General features: G+C 39.8%; 1 long non-coding RNA gene across 2 annotated transcripts; it reads left to right on the top strand.

Moving 5' to 3' along the window:
* Positions 1-2,956: 2,956 nt before the first annotated feature.
* Positions 2,957-14,014, top strand: LOC120809541 (uncharacterized). 2 transcript variants are annotated; one of them, XR_005710111.2, is made up of 3 exons: positions 2,957-3,110; positions 10,691-10,725; positions 12,006-14,014. It is a non-coding gene; the product is annotated as an uncharacterized LOC120809541 (long non-coding RNA). The 2 variants fall into 2 exon arrangements; XR_013451140.1 differs by lacking the exon at positions 10,691-10,725.
* The last annotated feature ends 7,236 nt before the right edge of the window (positions 14,015-21,250 follow it).

Genomic DNA, 21,250 nt, shown 5'->3' with positions numbered 1-21,250 from the left:
TGGGTGATGTGAAGCTCTTTAGACGATTTAACTCGGTAGCTTTGTAAGAACGGCTGCAGCTTGTCCACACCGCTTGTAATTTGCAGGTTCTTTACACTGTATTGTGTCCACTGACAGCTTTGTGATTTGTTTGCATTTCATGGGTGTCTAATTGATTGAGATTAAAAGAGGATGGTTTGTCTGGCCGGGAAGGAAAATTCTTGACTGATTTGTGTTTGCCGTGCTGCACCGTTTTGTGCAAGGGGGTGGACCCTCTAACAACACACCTAACATGAGGCAACACAGGCCACATGCTGCTCTGCATGCTGGTTCACATGCACCGCGTGACACCGCAGCTGAATAAAGCCATCACTTACTCACTGAACAACTGGGCTGGTGGCGTTGCTGCCTGTTCCAGGGAGCTAATGTAACATATCCTCTTCATACAGTTTGTTAGAAAATGAATTGCAACATGTAGAGAAAATCTTTGAGCATGGATTGTTTTAACATTCATCCCTTATGCCAGAGTTATTACATCATAATTCAATTACTTATTTTTATCATTTAAAACATGTATTCAGAGGATTCACATTTGTAGTTGGGATTCTTTGAAGCTATTATAATTGTATGAGCAAAATTCCCGAAATGACTTGTTTTAATTAAACTATACATTTGAAAGGTACAATAGAAGTGGGTTGAATAACAAAGGAAAATATTACGTCAAAGTCAGCGAAGTGGTTTTTATTTCCCGCTGCAACCTAAAGCTAAAGTACAAAGTCCAAGAACAGAACTCCTGTCCGACTTCACTTGCTTTGACGGTGGACCACCATGTTATAAATAATGTATTAAAGGATTTGCAATGCAGAGAAAGAGAGCTGCTCTCAGAAGAATGAAAGTTCCTTTGCTAGTACATGAAAAAAACATGTTAACTCTTTGCAGTCCGGACCCAATCTAAGTTATAAAAGACTTCATACATTTTCTTTTGTGTTGTCCAGGTTAAGAGAGTGTTTGGTTTCCTTTTTTACAGTTTGTGGTAGCTTATTTTTTCTGCCAAAAGGTGTTTGAGGCCTACTGGGACCACTTAAAAGTTTATGCAGAGCACTAGCCAAGTTGGACAAAAAAGCCTTGAAGTATACACACACTGGCCCCTTTCTCAGAACCTCTCAGCTCTGGCTAGGGGGAGTGTTGTTGGTTTATGAGAGGGAAAATAGCCCCAGCCTTCCGCAAAAGTGAAATGGGATTAAGGCCTTTGTTAGGCCTACAATGGTGAGGGGAATTAGCAATAGTTGTAGGCACTTAGAAGAGCTCTCACACAGAAGCTTATCCCAGATTTTGCACAATAATCATTTGAATATCAACAGTGTTTTGCAACTACAGCGCTAATGTATAAGCCTCTCTCTTTTAGATATCAAAATCCAGAAAAAAGGGATTTTTCACCAATGGCCACATTGCAAATATTTACGCTCTTTATGAAGAATCCTATTTTTGTGAATCGTTGTTTAGTAGAAAAGACAGTACTCTAAAGGTGAGGTTTGGGACCGAAGTTTTACATATTTCATTAGTTGTTGTGATGCAAGTTTCCTGTATTTATTTATTAATTTAAAAGAGAAGTAAATCCCGTAAGTGATTAAATAGTTTACGGACTATGTCACGTATCTACAACAAGTAATGTTAAACCCAATATCACTCTCTATTTTGAAATTTTAGCATTGCTACCACTGCATAATATATTTTTTTAAATGTCCGATGTTTCTGCCCAACTTTGCATCATTTCATAGCAAATTCCCAAAAATATAGGCTATAGTGAACTTCCATCTATTGGTGTTTTCGCCGACATTCTATCCATAACAAGATGAAAACAAACAGCTTTAGAAGGAATCAAAATGTCCAATTAATACATGAAAACCTAAAGCACAACGCAACGCAAACGTAGGTTGTGTGATTAAAACATGTCATGCACATTCGCACTGCTTCTCCTGCCGTAGTGTAGTGATACGTTTCTGTCCATAGTAGCATAGAATCACAGGATCCCATATTCTGACAGCAGACTTATCTGGGATCAGACGGATCGACTGACGAGCATCATTCTCGTGTAGAAGGAATAATTCAGAGCTTCTGCCTCAGTTGAGCCTCACAAGACCGGCTTCAAAAAGTGTGATGGCCTCAGCATTTTTGCCCACACAGTGAAAACGTATTGTCCGAATCACAAAACATTGAGTGAGATCAGCAGACTTGTCAAGAGGCCCTGGCTTGAATATGAATGATGAGAGAAGAGCAGGGTGGTCCCGGTGCTGTTTTGGTGTCAGGCAGGTGAAAATAAGCTCAACTGTCCCCGCCAGCTGCCCATCGCTAAATCAGAAAAAAAGGAGCAGGAAATTTAGAATTTTTTTTTAAAGAGCTGTTTAGCACTTTCTAGTAAATTTACAACAGAAATGTGCCAATTTGTTTTCTGCAGACCTGGGTGTAATTGTCAAAATGTATTGAATTTCTCTGGTCTGATTACAATATTTGAATCCCCAACATGTAATCATAACACCTTTTCCTCAAACGTCATACTTACTCACTGAAATCAAAAAATGCATAAGGTGGTTTTCAATGTGAAAGCGTGCATGCGTTTTCTGTCAAAAATTAAGAAATTAAGACATCACACCTCCCCTTCTTTCCTGTCCTCAAAACATGCACGCACGCTAGTTCAATTCACTCGAGTGTCTGCATAGTTTCTGCATTCAAATGGATACAATGATGCACAAGATGAATAAAGTTATCTCTGCAGCTGAAAGGGATGTTGCTGGTGGGAGGGAACAGGGAGGTTCCCTATACGCCTGAGCTGAAAAGAGCTCAGCTTTGAGGACCACTGCTGCAAGGGTCAGGGCCCAGCTGCTTTTAGGGGTGAAAGGGACACCGGCGGACTGGACTGACTCAGGAAACCTAACAAAACCAATCCCGTCAAATAAAGACATCCCAGATCGGACACTGACAGATCCCTTCCCCGAAGTTTCTGCACACACTTCACACATTCAAACTTGCTCTGGTTTGTATCATGAATCACAGGCAGAGTTCTATTTCAGTATAAATACATCTTTCTTTTTTATGTTTTCTTAATTTGTTTTGCTGTCAACATTTCTACACAGGTAGGAGATTTTTTTTTCAATATAATTTCAATGTGTCCAGGATTTTATAGTTGGATATTTTTAACATACGGTTTTATCTCAGAGTTGTATAGTTATTATCAGATGGATATGATGGTTCTTCACATGTTTGGTAAAATCACTGCTTGATAAGTGGTTTGTTGATAGATTTTACTTACTTTGGAATTGCTGTGTTGGTGGTGCTTTTATTTGGCTGTCATTTGAAAAAAAAAAAAAGATATTAGGCCTTCCCTCGTTTCATAGGGTGCAGAACTTTTGAATTCGAGGGGGGTAAGAAGGATAATAATCAGGCCACATTATAAGGAATTGATGGTTCATTTTCCCTGTCAGCAGTAACAGAGCTTTGCCCAAAGATTTGCCGACCTGTGAAGATGGGGTTCAAAGCCAATTTCCATGTTAAATTCTCCACACTGTCCAGAAATCTCTGACTGACTCTTGTTGATCAGAGTATGTGACAAGCTTGTCTCATGAAACAGCTCCGCTTGTGTTAGTAGATAGAAGTCTTCCATTGTACAACAAACCGAGCGGTTTGATTGTCGTAACCGTGTTGTTTTCATGCATAGCCAGAGGCAATGACATAAAGACAAAAGATAGCTGTGGACTGTCACAATAGGAGATACATCCCATTATATTTGTCATACAGTAATTAAACAAACAGTAAAAAACAGTTTTTTAATTTTTTATGTTCTATTCTCCCTTTCATCAAATGCGTGTCAAGTGTCGTTACAAAGCTTTACTTCTTGCCAGAAAATCTGTTCAACCGTTCATCATCAGCTGACATTTAAATTTTCCTTCAGGCTGTTTTTTCTTTTCTTCTTCGCCTATGTGCCGAGGCTACTTAAAGACGCAAATTCGGCGAGAAGAATAAAGAGCTCATCGGGAAGGCGAGAATTCATTTGATGGGATGTTAGATTAAGAGTTTTTTTTTTTTTTAAAGGAGAAAAAGTGGCCACGTATCATCCTGTGTTTCATGAGGACCGCAGCGTTCACGTCACTCTTTATCAAGCTGCCCACTGCCTGAATGCTGCTGTTTGCAGCACGCACAAACACATTACCGGAAATGTGCAGGGAGGGACTATTTTACTCCTAAGTTCTGCACATAATTACCATGTACCCCAATTTTTTTTTGGTAAAGCCATTTATCTTAATTGCGATCACCTTTACTTTCAGAGGAGAGGTAACTGGAGAACAGTCTCATTTTTTTGGACTTTGTTCTTTGTTCACTGTTATCACACGACTCTGTGTGACTGCGTCTGTGCTGTAAGCTGCTACCCTTCCTCCACTGTGCCGGTTATATTATATCCATTGAGATGCCTGCTGGCTGCACAGCATTAAGTGTGGTAAAAACACAATCTTGGTGGGGTCTGTGCGACTAACAATAGATAGAGGCATGATGACTTATTAAACACAGCCAACCGGCAGCGTGGCTTTTCTCATTACCTTTTCAATTCCCAGCCTATAAAGCCTATGGGTCTGGTGACAAAACTCTTGCCATGTAATTCTCTCTCCGGCTGCTTTCATCAGCCGATTTCGTGGAGAAATATGAAGCTGATTTTATCGTGCTCTATAAATTCACAAAAGGCCCTCAAGTTGCCCCCCCATGGAAGACATACCTCATCTCAGCGATATGCCGCCACTATTGCTGATCCCAAGCATTTGATAGCAGTACCTTTCCTTTTTTTAATGAATTGACAGGCGGCAGACATGAGCCCCATAGACACAGCATTTTTAATACGCTTGTTTACGCCAAGCTTCCCAGATGAAATCACGTATCTATCATCTCTTTCCCTCTCAATAAGTGATACATATATATATTAAAACCTATACTGCAGCTTTACGACTATATCAATTTTGTACCGTCGAAAAAAAGGTTTTGCATTCGGTTTTGTATCGTAGCCTTAAATTCTACAACTTCAAGTATATTTATTTTTATAGAGACTATTTTTTATTTTGCCCATCATGTATGTTTTATTTTGTCAACACACATATAACTCTTATCCAGAGTGCTCCAAAAGTCTTTATTCCTGCAGGAATTATTTCATTAATACACAACACAGGTAAATATTAATAACTCACAGCCGTCAAGTCATTTGAAAATAATAAAGTGACATATTACACAAACTACAAATTAGTTATTGGGGAACCAGAGGAAAAATAAGCAATAATAAGACAGTTGCTGTCATTTACTGTCAGATCTTATGTGTTTGAATTTGCTTCTGTTTTGCCCAGTTGTATTCACTTTCCTCTCATCTAATTCTCTCATGTGGATTCTGGCACATTCGCAGTATCCTGGCATAGAGCAGGGATTGTTTCCTTTGAAATGTTTTGACTATGGTGTCATTTAAGAAAACTTTCATCATGCACGGGTACCTAATCAATTGAAATTCAGCTGCCTTAGCCCCAAGCTTTGGTGTAACTTAGACCAGCTTTCATCAGCTCAGCCCTTTTTAAAAATAGAAATCCTGCTATGAGGAGATTTTCAGTTTGAAATGGATATGCAGCTTCTCCTCTGTATTTAAAACACTACAAACAAAACTTTTTATCCATAGATTTTATTTACACAATTTAAATGATCAGCACAATATGATGATCTGATTGCAGGATGGTTAAAGTTAGTGTAGATGTTTGTGATTTATAATATTTCTGTATACAAGCGTTAATGCGCCATGTGTCAGTTAGCACTTATAATGTCCGAATTTGATCTTATCTTGGGGTAACATCCCCCCTCAGTCCTAATTGAATTTCCTACATTAAAAGGTGTGATAATGCCTCAAGGTGTGTTCCCTTCTATCAAAACATTTCTGCAAATATTCCCTTCTGTTAACTCTTTGTGGGCTGACGTTACATAATTATTTCATTTTTGCTATCTTCACCTCCATAGGGGAAATATTATCTCCAATAATCATTGTCATCATCATGATTCTCTTCGAGGTCTGTTGGCTCCAAATAAGTAATTTAGTTGTAAAGCAGCTTCATTTATTTTGCCTATTCATTTTTCTTCCTATCATATATCTAAATACAAATCTTCATTTTATAACTGACAGCTTATTACCTCTGAGCACATGCTGATAAATTTAATTCCACTGAGTTAGCTTCCATTTTCGGATCCCATTATCCACTAATGTGGCAGCAGCGTGTGGGAGGAGAAAACTTACAGGACAAGAACTCAGAAAATAAGATGACTTGTCTTTACATATAAATATAAATGGATTTAAATGTTATTATTATTACTATTACTTTTGTTATTTATTATTTATTTATCATTTTGTTGTAGTATTAGAATATGTTACTATATTGGACATGCATTTTTAAAATGCTTTATAACATTGAATTAATTTGTCAGGATATATTTAATATGATTTAGTAACAAATAATATATTTTAATACCTAGAAGATTTATTTGAAAAGTATAGAGGTCATAAGTGTAAAATGTTGCAATTCTGGACATTTATTTGATTATTGTACACTGACGTTTTAGGGAAAGGGAAGTTGCAGCAGTGCATTCCCAGAGTTATAGTGATGAGAGTGTTTTTTTTTTTTATTGTTAGCATTTCAGTCCATTCAGAATCATAGTTCCCTTTTAAACACAAACCTTCTAAGAGAGCAGCATTATGCCACAGTTCTGGGCTATTTAGGTGAAGTAAGGAAGTAAGTAAACAATTATTATTAGCTTTGAAGTTGGCCTGAATAGCACTCAATTAACAATGTGGCTAATGAGCCCATTAAGGATGAAAGTGTTCTCAACAGGTATGAGAGCATACTGCTGTTTTTGGAGTCTCAGTTCTAAGCACTGACTGCAGCATGAATAACGGTGCTCTTTCTCAATCGCTTCAAAGGCCAGACCTCCACAGCCCAGAGAGCAGACTTAAATAGAGCTTCTCTCCTCAATGGAAGAAAATGTAAATAGATCAATATTTCAAGTAACAAAAATATTTCAAAACTACAACAAAAGTAGCAGGCCACTAAGCCGTACAAACGTTTTCAGTTGTCGACACATTTGTTGTGGTGAAAATGAAATCTTCCTTTAAATTACTCAATAAACACCCAGAAAGCCCCAAAAATAAATGTGCGTGTTTTAGAAATTCGAAGTAATTACATTTTTAGTTTGAGTTAATATGAGCTTGACTCAGTCTATTAGTAATTACGACGCAGAACAAACACGGCTTGTCTGTGGTAAGAAAGAAAACTGAAAGAAAGGCAGATTCTGAGCCTTTCTGCAGCTCCAGCGTTTCCTCTGAAGGACCACTGAAATACTCTGAAACCCTCACGCGTGCATTTATTCACGTTATTTGCTGCTGGACTCCAAAAGTTCTTGTTAACTAGCAACAACAAATCTCTTATTCTAACACTCTTGTTTGTTGGTTTTCTTTCAAACAAAAATGAAAATAAATTGAAAAATATGTCATAGATAATCATTTCTCTTCAACAACTTGCACCAGCACAAATGACCCGACACAATGATCCTCTGTGGCAACACCATGACACGTTGTTTGATGTGTGTGTGATGAGTGCACGTCTTTTTATTCTCTGCCATCAAGCAAGAAACAAAATACGTCCGCTAAATATTGAAATCAGCTATTATTCATGGAAATTATTTCTAAACGGAAATAAAAGAAACAATAACTGAAGAAATAGGGCCAAAATTGCATATAAAACCATGCACCAAAAACGACAACAAGTAAAGCAAATGATATTACAGTGTGTTGAATGAATTTATCTATTTGTAAAACCTGCTTGTCTGCAGAAGTTTCAGAATGTTATCAGTAGTTTCAGCTGAAGAATAGCTCGAGGTGTTTTGAGTGTAAATCCGACTAAAGCTGCCAGCACTGACATACACAGCATATGCTAAATACAGATAAGAGTATTTTTAATAGATCTGCAAAAAGTCTCCCCACATAGCTCAATGGATGTGCTTTGAATGTAGTTGATAAGTTGGCTTAAGCTGAATGCTGTATCCCAACGCAACATTGTGCTACTGGGTGAGCCCATCACAAACTGGCCTTCCAGTAAAGACCACTTCCAGGGGAGGGATTATAGAAAAGCCTTCGAGATCAGCTTCATGTCTTACTAGAGTTTCTGATTATAAATTGTGCTATGCTACAGAAAAAAAAACTAGCCGTTGCAAAGGATCATATGGAGAAATACCGTTAAGCCATTTATTTACCTACAATGTCAAACTAAAAAAGCAGCGGTGTGAGTGACTTTCTTCTAAATTTCCTTAAAGAAACTCTTGAGTCGTTTTAGTTATACATTCCTCGAGTTGTGATTGTTTACGATATGATTTTATTCATTTAAATACATTAAAAAGCAGGAAAAAAAAATTAAACTATGTAAAAGAATTTGAAGAATTTTGTCCTTTAGGAACTGAAAACTTGTTTATTTGTTTTAAATTCAGTTGAACTTCCTGGCATGATGAAATCCTGGTATCAACAGATAGAAATAGATATATAGATATAGATAGATAGATGGTCTTTCTTTCTTTTTAGCTTTCCTCTGGTCATCTGATGTGTGGCTGAAGAAATGAGGTGGGGGGGGGGCAGATAAGCCTCTTTTATGCTTCCAAGCCACTTAAAGAGCTGAAGCACCAGCTTCTGTTGCTACACTGTGAGGGAAGAAAACAAGTCATTTGCGTCGTACAAAATGGCTTCTCTCTAAAATGTGTGTCCCTCATTTACTTGATATATTGTGAGATCTTGCATTGCTGGTCGAATGTTCAAAAATGAGGTTTCTTTGAATGCAGCAATATTTGTTCATCTTAAAGACCCAAAATATGGTTTGGTTTTTACTTTAACTTATTTTGATGCTTCACACTGATTTTATTACAATCAAATGATCTTTCTTTCTCATCAGTGTAAATGTTTGTTCAACCAAACCTTTTATTGGAGTGACTTGAGTATCAAAAGAAGACATTTTTTATTTGTATAAATATTATATATATATATATATAAATATATTGTATTTTATTCAGTGAAATGGAAATGTCCTCGGTTCTTGCTATATGTCATAAGGGCATCTCTTCTCTGCCTTCTTAATAAGGCAGTTCTGCAGCCTCTACTGTAATATATTTCCCCAATAAAGCAATTCCAGAGCCATCCTGGCCTTTTGACCACCACTGAGAACGTGGAAAGCAGCGCGCCGCCTTTGCTAACTAGGCTTACTCTCTAATATTAGATACCTGTCCCCTGGCTTTTCAGAGGCAGGCTTAGCAGTTGATATTTTCATTTGGTCCTGCCAAGATGCGACACCCCCGCTTTAATCTTGTGTTTGACGTTAAGCGCTCTGTTCATGAAAAGTCTCAGTGAACTCCAACCTTAGGGTGGTGCTGTCACACAAAAGTGATGTGGTGGGGGAGTGAAACTGGCTGGTCTATCCTTGACCTCTCCCATTGGCCTGCCAAAGTCTTTCCCCTGCCCTCCTTAATCAGGTGGGACCCTTCCCTTTTAGAGTGGAGGATAGTATATTCTCAGCATCCAGCTGCGTCTTTTATACTAAGGGGCACAGATGTCCACGGATGGAGACATGGCAGAGAAGCTGTGATGTAAGAGAGTCACTCTGGTTACAGAAAAACAATTATTATTGTACATTTAAAATGCCAGTGAAACTAATTTAAAATCAAGAAACGCGTTCATCTCTTTCATTTTTTAATTTTTCGCAGTAACAAAAAAATCTCCATGACATCGTTCACCAACGAGGACAGCTAAATCCAACGTCGCAATAGAAATGCTGGATTTGATATGCAGGACTGATGGTCTGAATGGAGAACAGAGTTCAATCGGGTGAACCCGTTTGTAGAGTGGCAATTACTTTTCACCATTTCATCTGAGCTGGAGAGCGTCGGTATACATTTGCAGGTCTTAAACGTGCCTGAAATTATCACAGGGAAGACAAAGTAGGAGTAGACTAATGAATTTCTTGGGTAACTACCCCTTCATCCAGCTTCAGGTATTGTGCTCTGCTTCCACGTTAGCGTACATCTTGATGTTGAGGACAAACAAGCCCCTTCGTTGCAATCGTTAGGATGAGTTTCCCTACTGATTGATGTGTGGAATCAATTGCTCCCCATAGCATCCATGTCAGGCTATTACCACACAGCCGGGTAATGATAGGCTGCTCCCGACAAGATTATAGAGCTCTGTCACAAAGACTGACCTGGTCTGCTGTAATTGAGAGTAGCTTCATTCTTACTCTGTAGGTAAACAAAAAGAAATGTCTTCTTAGTAGTGATTTCTTCGCGCTGTAACCTGATGAATTATTAATATTATTGAACTTCTGAATAAGAAATTGAGTTGTGTAGCATTCTCAATTTCATCTTCAAGAGTTGTGCTGGAAATGTAATGTTAAATTTGAAAAAAAAAAGAAAAAATGATTTTTGTCTTAATGAGGAATAAAAACGACTTCATCTGTCAGTATTATATTAAAACCAAATACCTGATCAGAAGTCAGTGTCAATTCTTTCCAAAGCATATATATATATATTTGAAGTAATCAAAACAACAGGTGTGTCCTCCTCAACGCACCGCTCTGCCTAACCGTCTATTTCTTGCATTGTGAATGCCCCACAGCTCTCCCACTGCCAAGCTGACTACCATCCAGCCCAGTAAGTGCCAGCAGCATTGCAACTCATTTAGTCAGTGGCCCAGGGACGTATCACACAGCCCCGGTCCTGATTACACATGATCAAAGATGGATTCTTCAACAGTTTGATTACATATTTGAGCTTGAATAAAGTCCACATGCCTGTGAAACGACTAATTGATTGGAATTATGACTTTTATGATGATTTAATACAACAATTGAAATGTTCTTCAGGGTTGACCTCCGTCATTGGAGTTGCACTACAGTATGTGCTGCATTTGATTACAGGGAAAGTTGATTATCAGAAAATATGGTACATATGAAGTGATTTTCTGCCCTAAGTAATATTATTCTGTATAGTTAGAGCTGAAAAAAAGATGACATGGGGACTTCAGTCAAGACAAAATGCACGAGCTAATGAGACTGGTTAGGGATTCAAATTTATGGAAATTGTATTAATTACAGAAACCTATCTTTCATCCGTACCATTTAGTGGTGAAGTAATTAAAAACCAACAATGACAGTCCCAGCAGTGGAGAAAGCAAACAAGATCAAAGAAAGTGGAGCCTTCACCAGAAAGTAGCATGCGAGCTGAACTGGGCATGGCCACGGGCAACAGGGTCTCATTAAAGTCAGCCTGTGTTGATCAGCAATTAACCTGCTTTGTGTTGCCTCTGATTGAAACTTGCACAACGCCGTTTTAAGGTTTGTGCATAATGTTTGTCTGGAGATGACCAAGAGGAAGCGCTGCCTCGGGTCATTTACTAACATCCTTTGATTGGTTGACTGGAAAAGGACGATTGATTGTTGAGTCAACTGGCCTCAATACACAGTGAATAATGTCTTTATACATGAAGACATCTTGATACTATTAACATGACCACAATCAGATGTGGAGGATGATCTTCTAAATGATGTAAAACAATGTGTAGGTAAGACAGAGATTTCAGTTTTTGCTTTTGTTTTCATTATTATTAAGTGATAATAAGAGCAAAGGATGTTTGAACCAAAATGAGATGTTACAAACATTTATCACGTGTCCAGGGTCTGAGCAAAGGATGCAAATACATACGCATACCTAATTCAATTAAATCTGTGCTAATTGGATTTCTAGGTGAGGAAGAAGTAATCTTACCTTTAGTGATTATTATTATATTAAATTATTTCCAAATGATGTTCTTGAATGCTTAACAAACCTTTACTGTGCGTCATGTCATGTAAGTGGCTCCATTAGCTGCTTTTTTCAGGAACTGCATTAAATAAGAACACTTCCTTTTACACTGTTTTTTTTTTTCATTTAAGGAATGCCGAATCCTGATTTTACCAGAAATCTTTACCTGACTCAAACTCTGAGGTGAAGACAATCACTCAAACCAGTCGAGTGGAGCTTCCAGCCGCTGACAAAGAACCATCAGAGACCCGACGCCGCGGACAACAAACGCATGGCCAGTCTTAACTTCTATTATGAGCGGTGAAAGTCATATTTAAAATGAGAGATTAGCCACTCATCATAATATTGGCGGATTACTACCTGCGATGAAAGCAACCCCCTGGTTCTGGGTCGATAAGAGTTTGACTGCATTTCGAATTAATTTTCCTCCGCTTAAAGAGCTGGACTCCTATCTTGTTATTGATCACTGCGTTAATCCATAACCAAGCACATCCTTTCCCCCACGGAAAGAGCGGTATAATATAAAACGATCGCTCTTGACAGCGTGTATAAAAACAGACTTAGAAGTGATTAGGGTGCATTATTAAAGAACGTGTTACCGGAATATTTTCTCGTATCAGTTCATTTCGTATCTGCAGTTGTCCTTTTTTTAAACAATTTTACGCCAACAGTGGTTCTGTTCTGTATTCCCTTTGGTCTGGACTGTGATTGATTGATTTTCCCGACAGGAGGAGCACTTCACACCTCGGCTGCTTTTCTCTGTTTGTCTTTTCCAACAGAGGGACCTCCACCGTGGATGAAATTTAGCGCCAACCTCCGACCTTTGGGTCCAGTGTTTGTCTCCAGTCCAGTGACCACAAACAACTCTTGGATTGCTGTAAATGTCAGTGCAGCGACGTCTGCACCATTCTGTCCTGTGAACCCTGCTGCACTCAACCTGCACCAACAGGACACTTTCCTTCATGCTGAATTGATATATCAGCTTTCCTCCGTTTGACGCCTCTGTAAACTGAGCGACTGTCATCAAGCAAAGAGCAACGAGGGAATGTTTTTACAAAGCTTTGTTTTACTCGGCTCTTCAACCTTTTAAATTTGTAATTTGCGGCACTTCTAATGAAAATATTATTTAAATTAATCTCATTTTGGGGATTCAAGATTTTTGTTTTCCTGCCTAAAGAGTGCAGGATGAGTTACTGGAAGTGAACCGCTTAGCAGACGAAACAGCTCGCACCCTCCGTCAAAAAGCTCAAATATAACAGATTGTGATTCTTGTTCTGAAGACATTGGTTGTAATGCGTCACCGCTTTGAAGCACTTTGTTTCACCCTTCCCCCCACCCATAAACATACACACTCCCCTTCCCTCCTCTGCGGGCCTCCCGAGGTTGGTGTCTCTGCGTTAGGACTCTATTGTTGCCTACTGCTGGATAATGCCCTTATTAATTGTACCTCTTTGTAAGGTGTCAGCTGTAGCCCCCGATTGAGATGGATGGATCTCTGGAGTCTGCTCCCTGACCCTCCACAGACCCTCTATCTCTGCACAGCACACAGATACAACAGTGAGCGCTGACACACTATGACGAAAAGCTGAGATAAAACAGGCGTGTTTTCATTATTCCACCGAGAAAAATAATCGTGTTTCTAAAAACTAAAGAGCTCTTTTTTTTCTGTCAATTTAAGGTAGGCTAGCATGTGATGTGTTTTAATTATCTGAATATCTGAGTGTCTCATAGCTCATAGAACTGATAAAATATATTTTTTTTATTGATTATTTTTAGTGTTTTGCAGAAATACCGGTTAATTAGGTGGATTGCAGCTTCTGTGAGATCAACGGCATTAACATCAAATCCTTTCCTTCTCATTAAAGGAAACAAAGTCAATTTAATTAATGCATATTAATCCCCACTGATGCTCATTTCAGCTTTAAGAAAAAGCATGGGACTGTGGTCTTCACATTTATCCATTAAAGGAATATAACTTGATAGCTCTCTGAATCAACATATACACTTAATACTTAGCTTCATTAGCTGAATTGTTAGGATTATACCTGTAGACGTGATTGACATTTTAAATGTATTTGTATGTAATCCCACTTAAAGTCTCACGCATATTCCAAATGTAATAAATTACACTTAAAATGTTCACTCTCATGTCATTGGGAACAAATATACTGAAAAAATGATGAAAAATGATGAACATGATCATTTCTTTTTTTAAATGTCTCCTGCTGTTAGCACACTTAACATGGCTTCATGAATGTCAGAGGATCCAACGCTAACTGACCCGCACATCCGGATCAGGCTGTTTGGTTGTTGAATTTAAAATAATGAGTTGATCTGAAGCCCCTCTGGTGACATTGTCGAACCAGTTAAAAACAACATTTGCACAGGGGTGGGATGTTTAGGGTATTTTCATTAGATGATACAACAGTTCAGTAGAAATTTGAGTCAATGATGTGAAAAACTTAATGGCACATTTTCTCTGAACCTTTTTATTAGTTCCTCATACATGAGGTAACAAATATTCTGGTAAACAAATTTGTTCTTGTCCTTAAAATCGTCAAATTGCTGAACATATTGTAATTCTTCCTCCACAGTTCTGCTCTGAAACAACACGGTATCCACACAAGCAGAAGGAGACTGAAGTAGAGGGAAAAAAGCGCCGACCAGAAAATGGAGATCCTCTCCCTTCAGATCCCATTTAGAGAGGCCCTGCGCATTTTTAAAGTGTCAATTGTTTTTGTCTCTTGAAGTGTGGATGGAATGTTTGAATTCCAGTATTAACTGTAGTGCCTGCTGAGTTAAATTATGGTCCCTGGGCTGTGGGGTGGGAGTAATCAATAAGAATACACAAGGCAGTGTGTAATGTGTCTGCTCCTAGCAGCAGGGACACTGTCCCCCTTACCCTGTCCCCCAGCAGGTTAGATAAATATGATACTGAAACAGGGCACACTGGATTATATGATATCAATGTAGAATCAGGGAAGTGCTATTACGCTCCCCGAGCCCACTGTGAGTACTATTGACAAGGTTGGCTTTGAACATGGGAGCGTATTGCTCTCTCTTCTCGCCCTCGCTCTCTTCTCTCTCTCTCTCTCTCTCTCTCTTCATGTGTATAATACGAGGAACCGCAGGAATAAAGGGATCTATATTTCACTTAGCTTTGATTAAAAGGGCTATTTTATGCCCATGGCTTGAAGACGTCTTTATTGCACCCACAAGTTAATCTGTGAAGGGCGTGCTGTGATCTAAATTTCCAGATGCTTCTTTGCATAAAGAGCCAATAATGTAGAATCAATATACAATTGATTTGATTTTTTAACGCCCTGCGACACAAGTGCTCTTGACATTTTCCTATTGATAACTGTGTATTTTCTCTTTCTCGCGTTGATGTTGCCAAATGTCCGACCAATTAACTAGCGTGCCGATGTTGTTGCCCGGCTGCCTGCTAGTTGCTCGTACAGTAACCTCATATCACTGATCTACTCACGGTATTGATTAACTCTCCCTCCTCCGCGGTGAAAGGATCAAACCTGGCATGTCTAAAAGGCCATTATCAGCGTCCACTTCACATAACCTGCCACAACCTGATACAGACCCTTTCACAGGTCGCAACCTATCTGCCCTCTGCAGCCACCGTACCTCCTCTGACCCCCCAACCATCATTATCATGCTTGTGTTAAATGACATACAGGTCAAGAAAATGGCACCGTGTTGATGTCTCACATGTGAATAATCCATGCATCGCTGCAAAATGTCAAGCTTCTGCTTTAACAAATAGATTCTACCATAGTGGCCAAAGACAATGTATTTAAAAAAAACTGTCCGAGATGGAGCACATTCTCTTGATTAAATTGGAGGTGCAGGTGTAATTTTCATAGCCTGTGGCATTTTGTTTAAATGTGTCAGGTCCTAAATATCACTACAGTTTGTGAAGCATTATTTCTAGAAACACTTTCACAGTGAGACAAAATCACTTAAAGGTTTAAAGCAGCATTTCATTTGTACACTTAATTTAGACATTCAGTCGTCCCTTTATTTCAATTAAAACCCTAACAAGTGTTCTGGGGTCTTGATTTGTTGCACTGTTACAATTTCCAAAGTGCTTTTTTTTATTTTTTATTCCGAGCCAAATCTAGATATTAAAGCCTTTTTTTTTTTTAGGCCAGGTATTAGTCACATCGCGGTTGCTTTCACACAAAAGATTTGGCAGAAGCCAATTTGCATAAGGTCAGAGTCAAGCTCCTGATGGAAGTTGTGCAGCATCCCCGTCTCTTAGCAACACTCTTCCCCTCTTGGTGTCTGTGTTGAATTGACTGGTCTTTGGCACTCATCTTTCACCAAGAAAATTCATAATGAAATACCACCCGACAACCTGCCTCCATCACCGAGAGGCACTCCTCGCTTTCCTCATGGGTGACAGTACTTTTACACCGGCATCAGTAAACGCTCAGCAGAGAAGAACGCTGCTTTTCGCTCATATTTGCGAGCGACTTTTGGTTTAAGGAGGTGGATAAACATGTTTATTAAGAATTGTGCCAAGATTAGAGGCAAATTAGCAGGTAATTGGAGACACCTGCAAAACAAAGGGGAGGATGGTGGAGGTGGTGGTGTGGAGCACGATGAAGGAAGGGATTGGTCTTCCGGGCTGGCCTCCGCCCATTTATTGGTGGGTGGGGTGAGGGCGTTTAGAAATGACGTTTTGAGAAAATGACTTTTGTCCTCTTCCGTGTTGACAGCATCCAGATGCTGCCAAGAGATGTTAATAGAGGGTCACCTTTTGGACAATAGTATCCATCACAACTGCCTCCGTACTCCAAGCGCGACGCTTTCTTGGTCAAAAGAAGGAATGCGCTGCAATTACTGTTGTTGTTTTTTTGGCAAAGGCATTCAGCCACAGACTATACTGCAATTATCGCTCTGCTGATGATTTCCATCATCTTGGTCACATGTGGTCACATGTGGTCTTTGCCCAGCACATTTGAACTTTCCGTGAGAGGTGAAATCCGTACACATGTATCGCCCACTCCTTTACATCTTCCTCGTCCTTTTATAGTCACACGTGTCGTCGTGCTCTTCCTCTCCGCGTCGAAGTCACGACAGGTGCCGCGCGGACATTAAACCCGCCGCTTTGTGTTTTACAGCGCGCCGCGTTTCACCGCCTGTGCACATTTCAGCTTTCCACATCCACGCACCGTTTAACCGGCTCCCGGCACTGCAATAGTTTATATTAAATCTAAATTATTTCTAAATATTTCTAATTTATTTCATAGTATTATTATTATTATTATCAAATTATATTTACACATTTAAATATGAAAATATAATGTTTTTTTTATGTCGGGCAGAGACGTGTTCGATTCAGGTTGCAGAAATATAAATGTGATTTCTGTGCTGTTATAAAATAATAAAAGATAAATAAATAAATAAACGGCATGAAGCTCATTCACCCGGACTAAGGGCTGTTGCATGGTGACCACATGCACTGTTGATACAAATTGTGACAGGTCGGTATTTTTATTTTAATGACGAGTTACCGACTGAGAGCCAAAGGACGAAGAGGCATCTAAATACATTTGTTTTTTGTTCTATTTACATTTTAAATAGTTCATCATCCACTGGGAAAAATCGACGGAATTTGCTCTCACCCGCGTCTCAATATATTAATTGGTGTATTTAAAAAAAAAAGAAGAAGAAGACAAAATAAACTGTCTGTGCCGACGCGGAACTTCCCCTCTCTGTGCGCATCGCGCGCGCTGCCGCTCCGTGTCCGACATCCCGATCGCGCACGCGGGGGGTTTTCTCCCCTCGTTGCTGTTTCTCGCTGCCAGGGGTCGTCCGGTTCTGTCGCACGCTTTTAGTGACTTCATCATAACCAAATGACTAATTGTCACCCTTTAATTGCGATTTAATTTGATCCCTCAGGCCCCTGCAAATCCGTGTAAAATAACAGAATAGATTGCTGCCAATAGCGCACCTTTGGTGAATCCTATTGATTGATGCACGAGAGAGAGGGGGAGAGAGAGAGAGGCAGAGGGAGGCAGAGGGAGCGCACCTGCCTCTATCTGTCCATCTCGGGATCATGAACACACCAAGTGGGTCTAATTTTCTGAGACGTTCAGCTGGGATGTGTCTCAATTGGGACTGAGATCAGGGGCTGTGATTGTCTATTGCTTTAGATTGGCTCGTTCAGTGCAATTCTGGAAACTTTTATTGCAATCCACCGATTGTAATGATGGAGAGCCCTCGATGTGGCAGCACTGATTACATCAGCCCGTCTCTACCTTTCCTTCATCTCGGCTATGTATTCCGTCCACCAACAGCTAAAGCTTTCACGAGATCGCCATTACTGACCGACAGATGAACGATCTGATCTGAGTTTTTATTCTGCTCGATAATCTGTTGACCTCATTGCATAATTTGAAGATCCCCCAAAAGATGGATTCAAACTATGGCCAGATGTTTACATTATGCTTTGAAATTACAAAGCTCGTTTCCTATTGGCCGTTGATCTTTGTAATTTACTTTTCAAAAGAGCACGAGGCTCCTCTTCACCAGTTGCGAAATCATTTTCCCATGCAAAGTTAGCAGCGGTGTAAAAAGTATTCAGATCATACTTTGGTTGAAGTAGAAATGCTGTTCACATTTCAGAAAAGGCCCCTTGTAATAATTATAGAACTTAATTATTTTACTCACATTATTAAATATTGTTTTTATTTGTAATGCTGCATTCAATCTAATGAGATAATTTTTATAAAAGAGAAAAGTCTGTGAAGTCTACTACAGCTGCATAGTCGTAGAATTCAAGTAAATCCCTCTGAAAAGTAGAAGTATTGCCGTTCCACAAAGTTCTTAAATTGACTTAGTTTCAGCTATAAAACTAGGTTTTGTAAACTTTGTTTATGCAGAATCAAATTATTCTTCCTACAGTTCCCACCGGTGTTTAGATAAAAGAATAGATTCATACAGACACGCACACGACACAGTCTTATCTGCAAATTGTACATAAACTTAAACCAAAAACCAAATGACTTATTGTGATAAATGGACTTGTATATTAGTTTATTCATCAAATTATAACATTGGATCACAATTACTGATACGTTGATTTAGCATGTTTAGGTGGTAAAGCACAACCCCATGTTGTTTAAAATGTACATTTGCAAGTCCTTTTAACACTCATGTTTAGAGTAAATGAAATGAAATACCAGTACGTCAAAATTGTGCTGAAGTAGCTGAGTAAATGTACTTAGTTGCTTCCCCCCACTGCAGCTCACAATAAATCACACTCATGTGTCTGCAGGCGATGATCACTATCAGCATGTGATTTCCAGCATGTTCTTGTGAGAAGCTTCCCTGTGACATATGGAGATGCTTCCTTCCACAGCCACACCTGACTGATCCTCTCTCCTCTCTCTCTCTACACAGATGATATCACACAGCTGACTGCGACAAGATTCCCAAATGGCTCTCCCTTACAGTGAGACATGTCATCTGACCATGTCGCCCCTGCTAAATCCAAATATTGTGCATTGTTGGTAAAGAGAGGGGTCAGGCAACTTGTGCGTCGTGTTTTCCAGGCTCTGTTCTCTAATTAAGTATTCATGAAACAGCAGTGGGAGCAAAGTGTAGGTTTACACCGGCGGTCGGGACGGCATCACCCCCACTTCCCATGTGTAATGCCCCCCCCCCCCCCCCCACCCCCCCCCCCCCCCCGGCAGGCAGACAGGCCATCATTCCTAGTGTACTCCCAGCAATGATATCAGAAAGGTTTTTTGGTCAAGCCAAAGAGAGGTCACTCTAATAATACCCAGGGTCAGTGGTGGGAGCCGGCGAGTCTCCCAGTCATTATTCATTTGTTCACAGAGTTAATGACAGTTGCAGGGGGACGAGAACTTGGAGCCAGCAGCCATGTGATGTCACCAACACATGCCAAGGGATTAGGAGGGCAGGCAGGGGACAAGAAGTGTGGATTATACAGGGAAATGGAACCACAGCAACAACCTTTCGTGCTCCGTCAACCAACTCTGCATGTTTGCTGCTGGAGTTATGACAGACGCACACACAGATGTCACTGAATTATGACAATTGGCTCATATTGTAGCAACAGCGTTGCCGAATAAAGGAATAAAATAAACCGCGTCCATCATGTCCAAGTTGATTACCCTTTTGGGAGTTGTTTGACATATTTAACGCCATCGGAGTAGTTCTTTTTTCTTAAAACCAAACACCGTCATTCATTTACAGTCCTTTGGTTAAACTGCTATGTGGATGTTTTCCTTGTGGAAGGTAATTGCAAATATTTCAGGTTTTTTTTTAAGCAAATGACAAAATGTGATGGTCGACGCATCATGTTTCAGAGCTACTGTAACAACCCTGGCGGATAAACTGGAGACTGTGGCTTCTACAGCGAGAGAATGAACAATGAACACACCTTATTCAGTCAGTGGGCCGGCAGCGCAGAGTGAACAATGAACCCCTCCCTCTGTCTAGCACTATGTCTGATAATGACCACGTCCACCAGCCGCTGATCTTTTATGGCCTACATGTGCATAAATACGGCTCAGATAAAACATCCCGGGGAGGACATTGACGATATGACCAGCTGTGCACGAACTGCAACACAAACTGTGTTTTCTTTGAAGCAAAAACAGTTTTACATTCTGCACCAAAAACAATCCATATGTTGTTCTATCTAAACGGCATTTAGTTAACATATTTATTGCAAAGCAACTGTAAAAGGGAGTTGCGCACTTTATCTTTGAGTAACATCTGCTGAATAATTAGAAGGAAACGAATGTGCATTTTGACGAATTATAATGCAGACCCCCCCCCCCCCCCCCCTCCAATATGGCCTTTGTCTCAAAACATAACATGCAGATACAGTATATTCCCTGTTTGAGCAAAGGGTCAGAGTATAAATATGAACTGCATTTTGCATTACTTTCAGATGAGTGAAGCTGTCAGACCAATAATTTGAGCTTTCAGTCGTACTTTCTGCCACTTATCCCCCATTCTAGGACCAAGGGGTCATGTGAAAATTGAAAGTGACAGTCAAACCGGCATGTTGAACAGGCCGATTCGACTAAGCTGTCACGGCCCAGATCAGAGCTCTTTGACACCGGGACCATCAGACGTCTTTCTGTTGGAGCGAACCAACGCAGGCCAGCGTATGAGAAAATTAAAATCCTTTACAAGGAAAAGAGCACATCGCTAATCCATGACAGGAAGAGGCTGAACACCCACACCAAATCTACATTATGAACTAGAAATGCAAATGACTAGAAGGACAAAGTGAGTCGGAAAACTTTAAATAATGCTACAAACAGGAAAAACAAAAGCCTCAGAGTTCACCGAGGGTCTTTTCTCTCCGACAGCA

This window comes from Gasterosteus aculeatus, chromosome X (assembly GCF_964276395.1).
Source record: "Gasterosteus aculeatus chromosome X, fGasAcu3.hap1.1, whole genome shotgun sequence".
In the NCBI taxonomy this organism is placed as follows: domain Eukaryota; kingdom Metazoa; phylum Chordata; class Actinopteri; order Perciformes; family Gasterosteidae; genus Gasterosteus; species Gasterosteus aculeatus.
This window is presented reverse-complemented; position numbering and strand designations above follow the sequence as displayed.